Here is an 18234-nt window from a genome sequence, read left to right as displayed (position 1 = left end):
AGAGCTTTAACTTGCCCTTTGAGAGCTCATTAGGCCCTTCTAAATATAATATAATTCCTGTGGGATATACAACTAGTTCCATAACTCTCAGGATTTCATAAAGCTGTGGCTACCTATTTGTTGTAACTTTCTCTGGATTCAGTCTAGGGTGGCACAGTGGTGCAGTGGTAGAGTTGCTGCCTTGCAGTGCCAGAGACCTGGGTTCGATCCTGACCTCGGGTGCTGTCTGCATGGAGTTTATCGTTCTCCCTGTGATCGCGTGCGTTTTCTCCGGGTGCTCCCGTTTCCTCCCACACTCAAAAGATGCGCAAGTTTGTAAGTTAATGGGCATTTTGTAAAATTTGTAAAATTGTCCCTCGTGTGAAGGATAGTGCTTGTGTACTGGGTGGTCAGTGGTTGGCGTGTACTCGGAGGGCCAAAGGGCATGTTCCTACATTGTATCTTTAAAGTCTAAAGTCTAAACATGATCTGTGGAATGTTCAAATGTTTCTGAATGGAATAGAAATTATTCAGGCACACTGTTCCCACATATTCTGTGACTATCTGGCAACTATTGAGTATTGATGATGGACACAAAATGTTGGAGTAACGCGATGGGTCAGGCAGCATCTCTGGAGAAAAGGAATAGTTAACATTTTGGGTCAAGACCCTTTTTCAAACCTTTCTTCAGACCCAAAACGTCACCTGTTCCTTTTCTCCTGAGATGCTGCCTGACCTGCTGAGTTACTCCAGCATTTTGTGTCTACCTTTGGTGTAAACCAGCATCTGCAGTTCCTTGCTACACATGTGGAGTATTGATCTTCACCATGTTGCGTTGGATATCAATACAGCCCAACATAATGACAGAGTGCATGCTACAGGAGATGAACATAGAATCTAGGGCGACATAATGGGTTTGATACTGACTACAGGTGCTGTCTGTACGGAGTCTGTACATTCTCCCCGTGACCACATGGGTTTTCCCCAGGTGCTCTGGTTTCCTCCAAAAACTCCAAAGACATGCAGGTTTATAGATTGTGTAAGAAGAAACTGCAGATGTTGGTTTAAACCGAAGAGAGACACAAAAAGCTGGAGTAACTCAGCGGGACAGGCAGCATCTCTGGAGAGAAGGAATGGGTGACATTTCGGATCAAAACCCTTCTTCAGACTGGTTATGGATAAGGGAAATGAGAGATATAGACGGTGATGTGGAGAGATAAAGAACAATGAATGAAAGATATGCAAACCAGTGATGATGATGATGATGTAGGAAACAGGCCATTGCCAGCTGTTTATTGGGTGAAAATGAGAAGCTGGTGCGACTTGGGTGGGGGAGGGATAGAGAGAGAGGGAATCCCGGGGCTACCTGAAGTGAGAGAAATCAATATTCATAAGCTGCCCATGCGAAATATGAGATGCTGTTACTCCAATTTGCATTTAGCCTCACTTTGATAATGGAGGAGACCGAGGACAGAAAGGTCTGTGTAGGATAGACACAAAAAGCTGGAGTAACTCAGCGGGACAAGAAGAATCTCTGGAGAGAAGGAAATGGTGACGTTTCGGGTCGAAACCCTTCTTCTGTGTAGGAATGGGAAGGAGAATTAAAGTATCCAGCAACTGGGAGATCAGGTAGGTTCACGTGGGCTGAGCGAAGGTGTTCCGCGAAACAATCGCCCAGTCTGCATTTGGTCTCCCTGATGTATTAGAGTCCACATCTTGAACGAAGGATACAGTAGATGAGGTTGGAGGAGGTGCAAGTGAACCTCTGCCTCACCTGAAGGGACTGTCGGGGTTCCCTGGACAGAGCGACAGGTGTTGCATCTTCTGTGGTTGCAGGGGAAGGTACCTGGGGAGGGGGTGGTTTGGGTAGGAAGGGATGAGTTAACCAGGGAGTTGCGGAGGGAACGGTCTCTGCGGAAGGCAGAAAGGGGTGGAGATCTCTTTCAGGTTAGGCGGAGGTTCACTTGCACCACCTCCAACCTCATCTACTGTATCTGTTGTTCAAGATGTGGACTCTTACACAAACGCAGAATGGGCAATCGTTTTGCGGAACACATTCGCTCAGCCCACGTGAACTCATCTGATCTCCCAGTTGCTGGACACTTTAATTCCCCTTCCCATTCCTACACAGACCTTTCTGTCCTTAGTCTCCTCCATTGTCAGGGAGAGGCTAAACCCAAATTGGAGGAACAGCATCTCATATTTGGCTTGGGCAGCTTACAGCCCAGTGGTATGAATATTAATTTCTCTCACTTCAGCTGGCCCCAGCATTCCCTCTCTCTCTATCCCTCCCCCACCCAAGTCGCACTAGCTTCTCATTTCACCCTACGAACAGCTAACAATAGCCTGTTTCATTTATCATCTCTGCTTTTTTGCTAATCTTTCATTCATTGTTTTTTATCTCTCCCCATCTCCATCTATATCTCTCGTTTCCTTTATCTCGAACCAGTCTGAAGAAGGTTCTCGACCCAAAAGGTCACCCATCCCTTCTCACCAGAGATGCTGCCTGTCCCGCTGAGTTAAGGACCTGTCCCACTTAGGTGATTTTTTTGGCGACTGCCGGCAACTGTCAAAGTCGTAGCAGATCGCCGAACTTTTCTTTCACCCGACGACAATGACCACGACAATGCCGAGTCAGGTCGAGACTACAGCGTCTTCTGAAACATCGCGAAATTTCCCACGTTGTCAATGCTTCTCCGGCGTCCTGGTTTTCGCTGAAATCACTGACAAGTCGGTAAATACTTGAGAGTTTTGAACAATAACACTTTATATGGGTTACTTAAAAACCAAGCTTCACTGTAACAAGGAATAAACTGGATTTACTTCCAGTTTATTAATAGCTGTATTAAAAAAAAAATATTTAAAAGTGGTTCAGTGGATTTTTGTGAAAAATGTGCGGGTATTCTTTGAAAATGTAAGGGAGATGCATATCTGGTTTCTGGGTTGAATATCTGGGTTGGGAGCGCACTTTAAATGTAATGGCTGAGGCCAAAAACATCGTGAAAATTCCCACTCTTACCTGACCGTTAAAAAGTCGCCTCCAATCTACCTGTCAAATGTCCTGACGGTAAATAAATTCGTTAAACACAAGCATTTTATGGTATTTTTAAATGACTTTACTTATTTTTATATTATGTGCTTCTAAATGCATCTAAGAGAACCTAGCAAACCTGGGGACAGCATGCGACAGCGCCCGCAATAAGCAACGATACCTGGCGACAAGCCAGCTGTCGCCGAGAAATTTCAAACCATTTGATTTCTCAACGACGCGCCGAGATCCACTACGATCCATTATGATCCACTACGATCTTTGGAAGACTCCTCACGATCATGCCCGCGACACCCCGGCGAACTGTCGGCGACAGCCTAGTCGCCGGCAGTCGCCTTTAAATCGCCTAAGTGGGACAGGCTCTTTACTCCAGCTTTTTGTGTCTATCTCAAGTTTGTAGATTGATTGGCTTCGATAAAATTGTAACATTATCCCTAGTGTGTAGGATAGTGTTGGTGTATGGGAATCGCTGGTTGGCGTGGACTGGTGGGCCTACACCACACAATTAATCTACGAACCTGCACACCTTTGGAGTCAGGATCGAACCCGTGTCTCTGGCGCTGTCAGGCAGCAACTCTACCGCTGCACCACCCTATTATTTCTAATTTTCTAGCATCTGCATCATTTCTCTTTGTTTCAACAAAAAAATGTTTGGATGTGAATAAGATTGGCGAAAGGAAACCCTGCTGTTGGATAGGAATTTCTATTAGTTGTTGTCCAATTTAGATAGTAAGACAAGAGCTTGCTAATTTGTCATCAGCATTAACAAAGTTTCATCAGCTTGGAAAATAAATGATGTATTAATTCAGCAAAAATATATTGAAGCACAAAAAAAATCTGTCCCTTAAAGCAATTGGACATCATTACAAACATTCTGTTTCACAGCCAAATTTTAATAAAGTGGGAAAGCATTTATTTTTTGGAGGATGTGATTATCAGCTTGTACATCTTGCATTTTTAGAAACAGATTTAACTTTCTGGATCAATGACCTTACACCAGAAATGAGAAAAGTTGGAAAGGAAGGAACAAAGAACTGCAGGTTACAGGGCGGCACAGTGGTGCAGCGATAGACTTGCTTCCTTACAGCGCCAGAGACCCGGGTTCAATCCTGACTACGGGTGTTGTCTGTACAGAGTTTGTATGGTTCTCCTTTTGACCAGGAGGGTTTACTCCTGGTACTCTGGTTTCCTCCCGCACTCCAAAGATATGCAGGATTGTAGATTATTTAGCTCTAGTGTAGGATAATGCTGGTCTGTGCAGATTGCTGGTCGATGTGGACTCGGTGTGCCGTAGGGCCGTTTTTCCACGCTGCCCCTCTTAAAAAAGGGACGTTTTCTTTATTTGTTCAACTGATCTGCCAATGGAAATATCTTAACCTTTTGGGCCATTGCACAAATTGGATGAATGACGTATCACAGTGATCAGTTGAAAGAAATCTTTTAGCATTTCAAACACTTTTAAATGAGCATTGAGCTTTATTTTAACCAGAATTTATTTTTTAATTAACATAACTGAAGATTTGAACATCAATCCTATTAATTAATGCATAACTGCCAATAACGATATATAAAACATCTTTTATTTCTGCTGAGATGAGAGGATGAATAGGATACGGTTGAAAAGGAGCGGCTGAGTGGAGATTTAATTGCAGAATATAAAATTAAAATGGGTCTAGATAGAGCGGATGGATTTAATCTATTTCCCTTGGCAGTGAGATCATTAACTATGGGGACTCAAACATAGATTAATTTGGTGGGAGGATTGCAGGTGAGACATAGAGATTTTATGTTGCTCCTGATGGAGGCGGGGTTTTGAACATCATGAACTGAAAGGGTGATGGAAGCAGAAACCATTTGCATTTTGTAGGGGTCATATTTGGGGCAGTACGGTGATTCAGCCAACACATTCAAGGACCACACTCCCCGGTCTTTCCCTTCCCTCCCCTCTCCCATTGGGCTGAATTTGCAAAAGCTTGAAAGGTTGTACCGCAGATTCAGGAACAACTTCTTCCTCATTGTTATCAGAGTTTTGAATGGAACTTTTTTTACGCTATTCCCAAAAGTCATTGTTTTGTGGTCAGTATACAAATGAAAATTAAGAGCTCATGACTTCTGCCACAATAACTACCTCTTATAATACATTTAAAAATTTTCTCTTCCCTTTTGACTTAAATTTCTTTTTTCTAATCTTATGTGCTTGTCCTCTTTTAGTTTAGTTCAGTTTAATTTAGACATTAAGCGTGGAAACAGGCCCTTCTGCCCACGGAGTCCATGTCAACCAAAGACCACGAGCACGCTAGTTCTATCCTGCACACTAGGGACAATCTACAGAAGCCAATTAACCTACCAACCTGTGCGTCTTTGGGATGAGTGTGGGAGGAAACCGGAGCATTCGGCGAAAACCCACGCGGTCACAGGAAGAACATACAAAATCTGTGCAGATGGCACCCATGCTCAGTTTCCAACCGGTGTCTCTATACTGAGAGAGAGCAACTCTTACATGCGCCACTGTGCCACACCCTTCTGACTCATAGAGTCATACAACACAGACAGGTCCTTCTGGCCAACTGGGGAGACATCATTGAAATTTACCGAATAATGAAAGGCCTGGATAGAGTGGATGTAGAAAGGATGTTTCCACTCATGAGGGAGTCTAGGACCAAGGGCTATAGCCTCAGCATAAAAGGACATCCCTTTAGAAATGAGATGAGTAGAAATGTCTTTAATCAGAGGGCTGTGAATCTGTGGAATTAATCGCCACAGTAGGCTGTGGAGGCCAAGTCAATGGATAGTTTTAAGGTGGAAATTGACAGATTCTTGATTAGTACTGGTGTCAGGGGTGATGGGGAGAAGGCAGGAGATGGGGTTGAGAGGGAATCAGCCATGATTGAATGGCAGAGTAGACATGATTGGCCGAATGGCCTAATGGTGCCCCTATAAATTATGAATTTATGAACTCGTCCATACCGATCAAGATGCCTCACCTGATGTAGGAAATTCTTGAAATGATAAGGATGACGTGTAGTTTGTAATATGTTTACCTCAAAGGCTCCCATACTGAGGAACCATGATGGAATAAAAAGCCAATGTAGGGAAGTTATGGATGTTAGTGCGGCAATAAATAGATTAATTGTGGTATTTGGGTTCCTCAGCATAATTCGTTTAGTTAAAATAAACATTGGGGGCAGTGAACTAAACCGAGGACAATTAAGCAGACCAGCAGGTAGTGACTTTTATTGTGCCCGTTTGTTCGGCATATGGAACAATGGTTTTCTAGACTCTGAATAATTTGCATTATCTCCCTGCTTATGTAATCTCTTCCTCAAGAATCCCCGTGTCCTTGATTTTTGAGTTTGTGAATGAACCATTTAAAGATAATTCATTCTTTGTTTCATTCTATTTCTGAGTTTAGTTTAGTTTAGTTTGAGTTTGAGTTTAATTTATTGCCACGTGTGCTGAGGTACAGCGAAATGCTTTTGTTGAGTGCTAAGCAGTCTGCGGAGAGATAATACATGGTTACAATCAAGCCATCCACAGTATACAGGTACAGGATAAAGGGAATAACAATCCATGCAAGATAAAGTCCATTAAAGTCCGATCAAAGATACTCGAAGGGTCTCTAATGAGGTTGATCGCAGCTCAGGACTGCTCTCTAGTTGTTGGTCGGATGGTTCAGTTGCCTGATAACAGGTGGGAATAAACAGTGTCTGAATCTGAAGGTGTGCTTTTTCACACTTCTGTGCCTTTGCCTGATGGGAGAGGGGAGATGAGGGAGTGGCCAGGATTTGACTTGTCCTTGATTATGCTGGTGGCCTTGCCGAGGCAGCGTGAAGTGTAGATGGAGTCATTAGCAAGGAGATTGTTTTGTATGATGGTCAAGGTTGCGGCCACAATTCTCTACAATTTCTTTAAGGGAAAATAAAGTTTTCACTTAAAACTTAGCTAAATAAACCGATAATGAGCTCATTATGAAAGTGCTTAAGTATTATAATGCATTTGCATAGTGTTTCACCTGGCTAATTAACAGAAAATATCAAATGTAGATAAAACGGCTTGGACTTGTTTGATTTCTAATTCTTCTCATTTGAAAGGTCGTCAACCTGAAATGTTAATTCCCTTTCTCTCTGCACAGATATTCTTCACCCTGCTGACAATTTCCCGCTTCTGTTATTATTTCAGATCACCCTTTGCGGTAGTCACTTTTTGTCCCTCGTCTGAGCTTGTTTATCTCAAAGATGATTCAAACCCGAACCTGAATAAACCGTAAATCGTGGCGCAGCGGTAGAGTTACTGCCTTACAGAGCCAGAGACCAAGGTTCAATCCTGACTGAGGGTGCTGTCTGTACTTAGCTTGTATGTTCTCCACAAAAGGCAGTGGAGGCCAATTCACTGGATGTTTTCAAGAGAGAGTTTGATGTAGTTCTTGGGGCTAACGGAATCAAGGGATATAGGGAAAAAGCAGGAAGGGGGCACTGATTTTGGATGATCAGCCATGATCATATTGAATGGTGGTGCTGGCTCGAGGGGCCGAATAGCCTACTCCTGCACCTATTTTCTATGTTCGATGTTTCTATGTTCTCCCTGTGCCATGTGGGTTTTCTCCAGGTCCTCTGGTTTCCTCCCACATTTCAAAGTCGTGCAGGTTCGTAAGCTAATGGTTTCTGTACATTGCTCCAGTAGGATGTGGAAGTGGGGTAATATAGAACTAGTGTACGGGTGATTGATAGTTGGCATGGGCTCAGTGGACTGAAGGGTGCATCCTACACACTAGCGGCATTTACAGAAGTCACAACCTACGAACCTGCACGTCTTTGAAATGTGGGAGGTAACGTTAGGGCCTGAAGAAATCCCACACTATATCTCTAACCTAAACAAAATAAAGTGTTCTGGTATTATAGCCTTTCAAATTTAATACATAGCTTTGAGATTGACCAGCTGAGGACTATCAACTTATCTATATCGGCGAAACCAAGCGCAGGCTCGGCGATCGCTTCGCTGAACACCTGCGCTCGGTCCGCATTAACGCAACTGATCTCCCGGTGGCCCAGCACTTTAACTCCCCCTCCCATTCCCAGTCTGACCTCTCTGTCATGGGCCTCCTCCAGTGCCATAGTGAGGCCCGCCGGAAATTGGAGGAGCAGCACCTCATATTTCGCCTGGGCAGTTTGCGGCCCGGTGGTATGAACGTCGACTTCTCCAACTTCAGATAACTCCTCTGTCCCTCCCTTCCCCTCCTCCTTCCCAGAGCTCCCTCTATCTTCCTGTCTCCACCTATATCCTTCCTTTGTCCCACCCCCGACATCAGTCTGAAGAAGGGTCTCGACCCGAAACGTCACCCATTCCTTCTCTCCCGAGATGCTGCCTGACCTGCTGAGTTACTCCAGCATTTTGTGAATAAATCGATTTGTACCAGCATCTGCAGTTATTTTCTTAGACTATCTTTCTTTGTTCAGCTGTTAAATGTTTGAAGTTAAAATAGCAGAAATCTTTCTCTATTTCAGACTGAATTATAGTCAGAAAGAGCGTGGTGAGAACGTGTAATATCCAATCCCTTGGAATGACTGAGATGAATACTATGAAATCTCCTACCCTTTCTGAATCTCACCATCTCTTTCCCAAGGTACAGACTAGGGACCAGGGATCTAATAGCAGCCCATATCTTTCCCGGTTTTCTCATTGATAATTCCTCCCATCCTCCCTCCTGTAAGGGCTTCATTTCTTTTTCCCAATTACTCTGTATGCATGCATTTGCTCTGATCCACAGTGATATCTTCCTCAACGACTCAATGATACTTTATTGTCATGTGCTTTGCATACAATAGACAATAGACAATAGGTGCAGGAGGAGGCCATTCGGCCCTTCGAGCCAGCACCACCATTCAATGTGATCATGGCTGATCATTCTCAATCAGTACCCCGTTCCTGCCTTCTCCCCATACCCCCTGACTCCGCTATCCTTAAGAGCTCTATCCAGCTCTCTCTTGAATGCATTCAGAGAATTGGCCTCCACTGCCTTCCGAGGCAGAGAATTCCACAGATTCACAACTCTCTGACTGAAAAAGATTTTCCTCATCAACCTGGTAATAGCATAGAGCAGGCCTCACCTTGGCTGTATACAAGTGTCGTCAAGTGTCTGGTTACTGGCAAAGTTACCAAAGTTCCCCGAACAGTCCTACCTACTACCTGCACGTGGCAGCAGGCGGCCCCCCTTCATTCTCGGCCCCACCCCCTCTGGGTCTCCTCTTTGATCTCAACGTCACCTCGCCTGATCCCCCCTTCATTCTCGATGGCACGTCGCGGGGTCCCTCGGTCATTCTTGGCTTCCCCGGCCCCCGCCGAGTCCCCCCTTTGTTCTCGGCGGTTCCCCACTAAGTAGCTCGGATGGTCCACCTCGCTCTCAATGCTCCGTACGTACAGAATCCCTTTTCGCTCATTCTGTATTCTCCTCTATCAGAGGTGGTTGAGCCCTCACAGCTATTTCCAATCCTCCTCTCCTTCTGGAAGGAGCAAGGATATCTCTAAAACTAAAAAAGGATTGAATTCCCCATGTCCTTGCCTTCCACCCCACCAACTTTTGTATTCAATGGATTATCTTCATACTTTCTGTGAGGTTTAACACCATTCCACCACCAGGCACATCCAAAGATACTAGAGGAGCAAAATGAACCACTCTGTTGAAATCGCGTATACTGAAGTGTAGTACGCAAAGGAGCGTAACGTCCGCCATTTTAATAAGCAAAACCCGCCGTCCGTTCTGCCTCTCGCAGTGTAATCAGTGTTCTGGGGGAACAGTATGTGTGATGATACCATAAAAATGCAGAATATATCTCATCTATCAATTCACAGATTTTTATTATTTTTCTTTTAAAATGTTTCTGCAAGTTTCTGCCTACTAAAATGGTGCCATGACATACTACGGTTTTTAGGGTCGAGTGGTCTATCTTGCTCTGCTCTATTATCTTTGGGAACATCTTCCTCTCCCTTTTATTTTCGAAGCGATCAAGCTTCCAGAATCAGGGCAGTGCGGTGGCGCAGTGGTAGAGTTGCTGCCTTACTGCGCCAGAGACTTAGTGTACGGGGCCTGTTTCTGCACTGTATCTCAAAACTAAATTCTACTAAGGTCGACTCTGTTCCTGTTGCCTGCTGATGTAGATCTCCATCTCACTCCCAGGCTGACTTGTCTATCCATGGCTTCCTGCATTGTTACAACAGTGGTTTGGAGGACTTCAGTTGTGAGGAGGGATTGTATCCTCCTGGATTGTATACCCCTGAGCCGGGGAAACTGAGGGGTGACCTAGTTAAGATGTATAAAATCATAGACGTCAGACGACAGACTTTTAGACTTTAGTTTAGAGATACAGCGTGGAAACAGGCTCTTCGACCCACCAGGTCCGTGCCAACCAGCGATCACCACGCATACTAATAATAATAATAATAATGTATTTTATTTATATAGCGCTTTTCATATACTCAAAGACGCTTTACAGAGATTTAGAGAACATAGGGAAATTAATAAATAGATAAATAAGTAAATAAATAAACGAACAGAGAAAGGAGACAGAAGGTGAGGTGACCTTCAGTGATTGAAGGCAGTACTGAACAGGTGAGACTTCAGTGATGTTTTGAATGTGGTGAGTGTGGAGGAGTCTCTAACGTTTTGGGGTAGTGAGTTCCATAGGGTGGGAGCAGCGGATCCCCCCAGGATCTGAGTTTGGTCCGGATGTGGGGGGATAGGAGATTGGCAGCAGCAGAGCGGAGGGTGCAGGTGGGAGTGTGCCTGTGGAGGAGGTCGGTCAGGTAGGATGGGGCCAGGTTATGGAGGGCTTTGTAGGTTATGAGGAGGATTTTGTACTGGATTCTCTGGGGGATGGGGAGCCAGTGTAGTTTATAAAGGACGGGGGTGATATGGTCACGGATCGGGGTGTGGGTGAGTAGACGGGCAGCGGAGTTTTGAATGTATTGAAGTTTACTGATGATTTTTGATACTAACACTAACCTGCACACTCGGGACAATTTACAATTTTACTGAAGCCAATTAACCAACAAACCTGTACCTCTTTGGAATGTGGGAGGAAACCGGATCACCCAGAGAAAACCCACGCAGCCACTAGGAGGTCGTACAAACTCCGTCCAAACAGCACCCGTAGTCAGGATCAAACCAGGGTATCTAACAATATAAGGCAGCAAATCTACCGCTGTGCCACTGTGCTACCCCTGAGCTGCGCTGTTCTATGTTCTATGAAAGTTAAATACTGGGCAATGTGAAAGAGTATGGGTTTCATTAATTCATTTATCAAAACCACCAAATTAATTTCCACCTACCTCGACCCCATCCTATCCCACCTGGTCAAATCCCTCCCTACCTATGTCCAAGACACCTCACATGCTCTCCGTCTCCTCAATAACTTCCGGTTTCCAGGCCCCCACTCCATCATCTTTACCATGGATGTCCAGTCACTCGACACCTCCATCCCTCACCTTGAAGGTCTTGAAGCCTTCCGTTTCTTCCTCGACCGCAGAAACAGCCAATCTCCATCTACTAATACTCTCCTCTGCCTAGCAGAGCTGGTTCTTAACCTCAACACCTTCTCCTTTGACTCCTTCCACTTCCTCCAAAGCTGAGGCATAGCGATGGGCACTCGCATGGGTCTTAGCTATGCCTAGCTCTTTGTAGGGTATGTCGAACAATTCCTGTTCCAGGCATACACTGGCCCCATCCCTGAACTCTACCTCCGCTACATTGACGACTACATTGGTGCTACCTCTTGTACCCATGCAGATCTCACAGACTTCACACATTTCACCACTAATTTCCATCCTGCTCTTAAATACATTTGGACCATCTCTGACATCTCCCTACCATTTCTGGATCTCACCATCTCCATCACAGGAGACAGACTAGTGACCAACATCTACGACAAACCTGCTGACTCCCACAGCTATCTTGACTACACTTCTTCCCACCCTGTTCCTTGTAAAAACTCTTATCCCCTATTCCTTCATCTACGCCGCATCTGTGCCCAGGATGAGGTGTTTCATACTCGGGCATCACAGATGTCCTCATTCTTTAGAAAACGGGGGTTCCCCTCTTCCATTATAGATGAGGCTCTCACTAGGGGCTCCTCTATATCCCGCAGCTCCGCTCTTGCTCCCCCTCCCCCCCCATTCGTAACAAGGATAGAGTCCCCCTTGTTCTCACCTTCCACCCCATCAGCCGTCGTATACAACAAATTATCCTCCAACATTTCTGTCACCTCCAATGGGATCCCACTACTGGCCATATGTTCCCATCTCCACCCCTTTCTGCTTTCCGCAGAGACCGTTCTCTCCGTAACTCCCTGGTCCACTCGTCCCTTCCCACCCAAACCACCCCTTCCCCAGGTACTTTCCCCAGCAACCGCAGGAGATGCAACACCTGTCCCTTTACCTTCCCCTTCAACTCCATCCAAGGACCCAAACAGTTTTTCCAGGTGAGGCAGAAGTTCACCTGCACCTCCTCCAACCTCATCTATTGTTCCAGATGTCAACTTCTCTTCATCGGCGAGACCAAACGCAGGCTCGGCGATCGTTTCGCTCAACACCTTCACTCAGTCCGCCTTAACCAACCTGATCTCCCGGTGGCTCAGCACTTCAACTCCCCCTCCCACTCCCAGTCTGACCTTTCTGTCCTGGGCCTCCTCCATTGTCATAGTGAGGCCCACTGCAAATTGGAGGAACAGCACCTCATATTTTGCTAGGGCAGTTTACACCCCAGCGGTCCAGCATTTTGTGTCTATCTTGGGTTTCATTGGATATCTGTGGGGAATGGAAGGTGGAACTGTGATGTACTGTATGAGATATTTAATTCTGAATCTATGATTCTAGGCACCGCAGGAGAGGTAAGCTTTTAGGGGAGAGTTAAACGAGGGAGAGAGGAGGCTGATGTGGAGCCCTAGAATAGACTGGTTAGCAAAACATCCTCTCCTCGTAATGCTAATTTTTACTTCAAAAACAAGACAAGAGGCGGATAAGGAAGACATGCTGTACACCATCAATTCACATGCACTTTATTAGTCAGATGAGTAGGTACTCAGTGATTATTCGTGCTGTTTTGATCATTTTTCAAGGCAATTCAATTTTGTTTGGCTGTGATTGTAGAGAGGGGGGTGGGATGGGGCAGGAAGGGGGTTGGGGAAGGGGAGCAGGAGATGAGGGAGGGTTGAGAGTGGGTGGGGAGTGGGAGAAGTGGGTGGGGGAGGGAGGGATGGAGATGTGAGGGTGGGAGGGAGGGGGTGAGGGAGAGGTGGAGGGGATGGGGAGGGAGGAGGTGTTGGAGGAAGGGATGGGGGAGGGTAGGGTGGGGTGGAGGGAACGGTGGGGGTGGGTAAGGGAGAGGGGGTGGTGCACGGAGAAAAGAGGGTGGGTGAGGAGGGGTGGAGGAGGAGAAGGAGAGGGAGAAGGTGGGCGATGGGGAGGGGGAGGAAGAAGGGATGGGGAGAAAGTGTAGGAGGAGTGGGAAGGATGGAAGGAGGGGTGGGGGGGGAGGAGGAGTAGAGGGAGGAGTGAGGGGAGGGGACGTCTTCCTTTTTCCTTCCACCCCCCCTAAGAAAAAAAAGTTAAACCAGTTCCATGAACAACATTCTCCATCCAGCTCTATCCTGTAGCGCAGCGTAGAGTTGCTGCTTTACAGCGAATGCAGCGCCGGAGACTCAGGTTCGATCCTGACTACGGGTGCTGCACTGTAAGGAGTTTGTACGTTCTCCCCGTGACCTGCGTGGGTTTTCTCCGAGATCTTCGGTTTCCTCCCACACTCCAAAGACGTACAGGTATGTAGGTTAATTGGCTGGGTAAATGTAAAAATTGTCCCTAGTGGGTGTAGGATAGTGTTAATGTACGGGGATCGCTGGGCGGCACGGACTTGGTGGGCCGAAAGGGCCTGTTTCCGGCTGTATATATATGATATGATATGATATGATGATATGTAACCTCCAATAAAACAGGGAATGATAAGATGTTTAAATAACAATTAAAGTGCAGCATGAACGATCATTATTCAACAGCTCAATTATTGTAGATCCTGTGGATATATAATCCCAATACAGGAAATCTGAATAAAATCAGAAACTGCTGTTTTATCTAAACTGTTACAGGTTCCTCCTTGCTCTCCTCCAGATGGTGCAGCAGCGGTAGAGTTGCTGCTTTACAGCGGCAGAGACCCGGGATCGATCCGGACAATGGATGCTGTCTATACGGAGTTCTCCCTGAGACCGCGAGGGATTTCTCCGGGTTCTCCGATCTCCTCACACATCCCAAAGGCGTGCAGGTTTGTAGGTTAATTGGCTGCTGTAAATTATCCCTCGTGTGTAGGCTAGACCGAGTGTGAACGGGCGATCGATGGTCGTCATGGACACGGTGGGCTGAAGGGCTTTATCTTGAAACTAAGCTAAACTACACAAACTAAACACAGAGGTCACTGTGGAAAATGGAGATCATAACCTCATGATTAAAGTTTGGGGCATCAAGGGTGGAGGCTAGTTTTGAGGACAGGGGAGAAATCTGTAGCAGCAGACTTTGGAAAGAGAACCACCAAGGGAGTCAAGGGCCAGAATTACTGAGTTTGTACGTTCTCCCTGTGACCAAGTGGGTTTGCCCCAGGTGCTCCAGTTTCCTCCCACATCCCAAAGATGCCTGTTAATTCTTTGGCCTCTGTCAATTGCCCGAGTGCGTAGGATAGAACTAAGGTACAATTGATCGAAGGTCGGTGTGGACTCGATGGGCCTAAGGGCCAGTATCTCTAAAGTAATCTCCTGCATCCCTTACCCTCCCTGCCCCCATAACAATAAGGGAGGTCTTTGACCTTTTTATTCTTTAGCAATTTACCATCCAATTATTTCCACTCCACCATCCCTTTTTGCCACAGTCTTCCTTTGCAACATTTATGTGCTTAAGTTGGAGGCTAGACAGAGCAGGTTTGCTTTTGAGTGCTTCAAATCACCATGGCAACTGACCTACAATCTTTTGTAATCACGCAAGCATGTTAGATTTAACTTTACAGAAATGCAGAAAGTTAAAAAATAAAAGAACTTGGGAAGATGCAGGCTGTGTGAACTGGAATTGGCCTGATTTTGGTTCGATTTTATTACGAAAAGCCTGTAATATTTGCGTACGTCGGCACCATCTTGCATGAAGCACAACAAAGATTTTCAATGAGCTTTTGATAGGCACATGGTTGGCCTTTGTCCTACATTCACTGTTTCATTTTCTAGGTTTAGTTAATTATTATCGCGCGTACCAAGGTACGGTGTAAACCGTTTGTTTGTTTGTTATCCAGTCAAAGAAAAGATTACAATCAAGCTGTCTCCAGTGCACAGATAAAGGATAAAGTGTACAACATTTAATGCAAAGTTATAACATTGAAGTCCAATAATGTCCAATTAAAGATAGTTCAACGGCCTCTATTGAGGTAGATGGGAGATCAGGACTGCACTCTAGTTGATGAGAGGACTATTCAGTTGCCTGATAACAGCTGGGAGGAAAGTGGTCCAGAATCGGGAGATGTGCGTTTTCAAACTTCTGCACCTCTTACCTGATGGATGAAGACGGACTGGGGTGTGACTGGTCCTTGATTATACTGGTGGCCTTGCCGAGGCAGTGTGACGTGTAAGTGGAGTCAATGAAAGGGAGGTTGGTTTGTGCGATGGTTTGGACTGCGTCCACAACCCTCTGCAATTTCTTGCGGTCTTGGATGGAGCTGTTCCCAAGTCAGGCTGCGATGCATCACGATAAGATACTTTCCCCCCCACCCCACAATCAGTCTGAAGAAGGGTTCCGACCTAAAACGTCACTTACCATGTTCTCCAAATATACTGTTTGACCTGCTGAGTTACATCAGCGCTTTGCGTGTTCTTTATCAGAATGATATCTGGATTATGGGTTCACATGTTCATAAGTTCATATGTTCCAGGAGCAGAATTTGGCCACTCGACCCATCAAGTCTATTCCACCATTCAAGCATGGCTGATTTATCTTTCCCTCTCAAACCCATTCTCTTACTTCTCCCCATAATGCCTGACACCCGTACTAATCAAGAGTTATCCGTTATTGCTAACTGTCTGCTATAACTGAGTGGGGGGAGTAAAGTTTAACCAAAGGCCGGGAGGGAAGAAATGCAGTATTGGAAGGGGGAGGGGGGGGGGGGGTTAAACCAGTGGGAATTCACAGGGCGGGGAGCCGCTGGAGATGTCAGACATGAAGACCAAGAACCGGTAGGAGGGTGAACCGGTGTAATGCCTCCACCACCTTCAAGGTCGGCTGCAGGAGGCACTCTCAGAGCACAAAGATGGCCGGGCGAGGAGAGGGACCTGGATCGGGAGCCACTCCAGTGGACTGAGTGTGCGGGTGGACCGGATTTTGGAATTTTGCATGCGTAAATATGGAAAAATAATTTCACTGTGCGATTGCACATGTGACAAATTAAGCACCATTGAACCATTGAACAGAAGCCTTGATCCTCCATAACCGAAATCCTCTATATAGAGGTCCATTTTTGTGAGGGTTTACTGTAATCCCTCTATTATTGTTTTAATAAAGGGTCATAATCAACACTCTGTCCACCTCTGATCGCAAGTTCTTGGTGACATGATTTTGAGACCCAAGCTTGAAGTCAGTCCAAACAATGAGTAGAAAAAAATATTTTTTTTGAACTTTTGCATAAACCCTGAAAAAAATGACCCATCATAGTAATGAACTGATGAATGAACAATGGAGAGTGTTGTAGTGCAGAGGGATCCGGGAGTGCAGGTACATAGTTCCTTGAAAGTGGGATCACAGGTAGATAGGCTGGTCAAGAAGGCTTTCTGAACATTGCCTTTCATCAATACTCAGGGTATTGAGTATAAAGTCGGGATGTTATGTTATGTTTCACACCGCTTTTGATGAGGTTTCATTTAGAGTTTTGCATTCAGTTTTAGTCATCCTGCTACAGAAAGTGCAGAAAAGATTTACAAGAACTTTAAACCCTGAGCTACAGGGAGAGGTTGTGCAGGATAGGACTTTATTCCTTGGAGTAGAGGAGGTTGAGGGGTGATCTTATAGAGGTGTATAATAAGATCATGAGGTGAATGGACAGTGTGAAAGTACAGAGTAGATGCGCAGTCTTTTTACCAAGAGTGGGGGAATCAAGAACCCGAGGACGTCAGTTGAAGGTGAGAGGGGAAAGGTTAAATAAGAATCTGTATCGATGATGGGAAGTCTGGTCTGTATGATAGAGTGGGCTACCACTACCACTTTGCCCAATTTCTTGCAGTCATTGACAGGGTGGAAAAGTGAAGCAGTGGTAGGGGTGGTGCAGCGGTAGAGTTGCTGCCCTACAGTGCCAGAGACCCAGATTTGATCCTGACTACGGATAGACAATAGACAATAGGTGCAGGAGGAGGCCATTCGGCCCTTCGAGCCAGCACCGCCATTCAATGTGATCATGGCTGATCATTCTCAATCAGTACCCCGTTCCTGCCTTTTCCCCATACCCCCTGACTCCGCTATCCTTAAGAGCTCTATCCAGCTCTCTCTTGAATGCATTCAGAGAATTGGCCTCCACTGCCTTCTGAGGCAGAGAATTCCACAGATTCACAACTCTCTGACTGAAAAAGTTTTTCCTCATCTCAGTTCTAAATGGCCTACCCCTTATTCTTAAACTGTGGCCCCTTGTTCTGGATTCCCCCAACATTGGGAACATGTTTCCTGCCTCTAACCTGTCCAACCCCTTAATAATCTTATACGTTTCGATAAGATCTCCTCTCATCCTTCTAAATTCCAGTGTATACAAGCCTAGTCGCTCCAGTCTTTCAACATATGATAGTCCCGCCATTCCGGGAATTAACCTAGTATGCTGTCTTAATGGAGTTTGTACATTCTTCCAGTGACCCCGTGAGGTTTTTTCCGGATTCCTCACATGCTCTCAAAACGAACAAGTTTGTAGGCTCTATAAATAGTAAATTGTCCCAAATGTGTAGGATTGTACTAGCAGACTGCTAGGATGGCTGGTCGGCACGCTGTATCTCTGAAGTCTAAAGTTGAAAGCTATTCCAAAACCAAGCTGTGATGTAACCCGACACTATGCTTTCTAAGATAGACACAAAATACTGGAATAACTCAGCGGGTCAGGCAGCATCTCTGGAGAAAAGGAATAGGCAACGTTTTGGGTCAGAATCCTGCATAAGTATGCTTTC

The sequence above is a fragment of the Rhinoraja longicauda genome, chromosome 14 (assembly GCF_053455715.1).
Source record: "Rhinoraja longicauda isolate Sanriku21f chromosome 14, sRhiLon1.1, whole genome shotgun sequence".
Taxonomy (NCBI): Eukaryota; Metazoa; Chordata; class Chondrichthyes; order Rajiformes; family Arhynchobatidae; genus Rhinoraja; species Rhinoraja longicauda.
Note: the sequence above shows the minus strand (reverse complement) of the source record.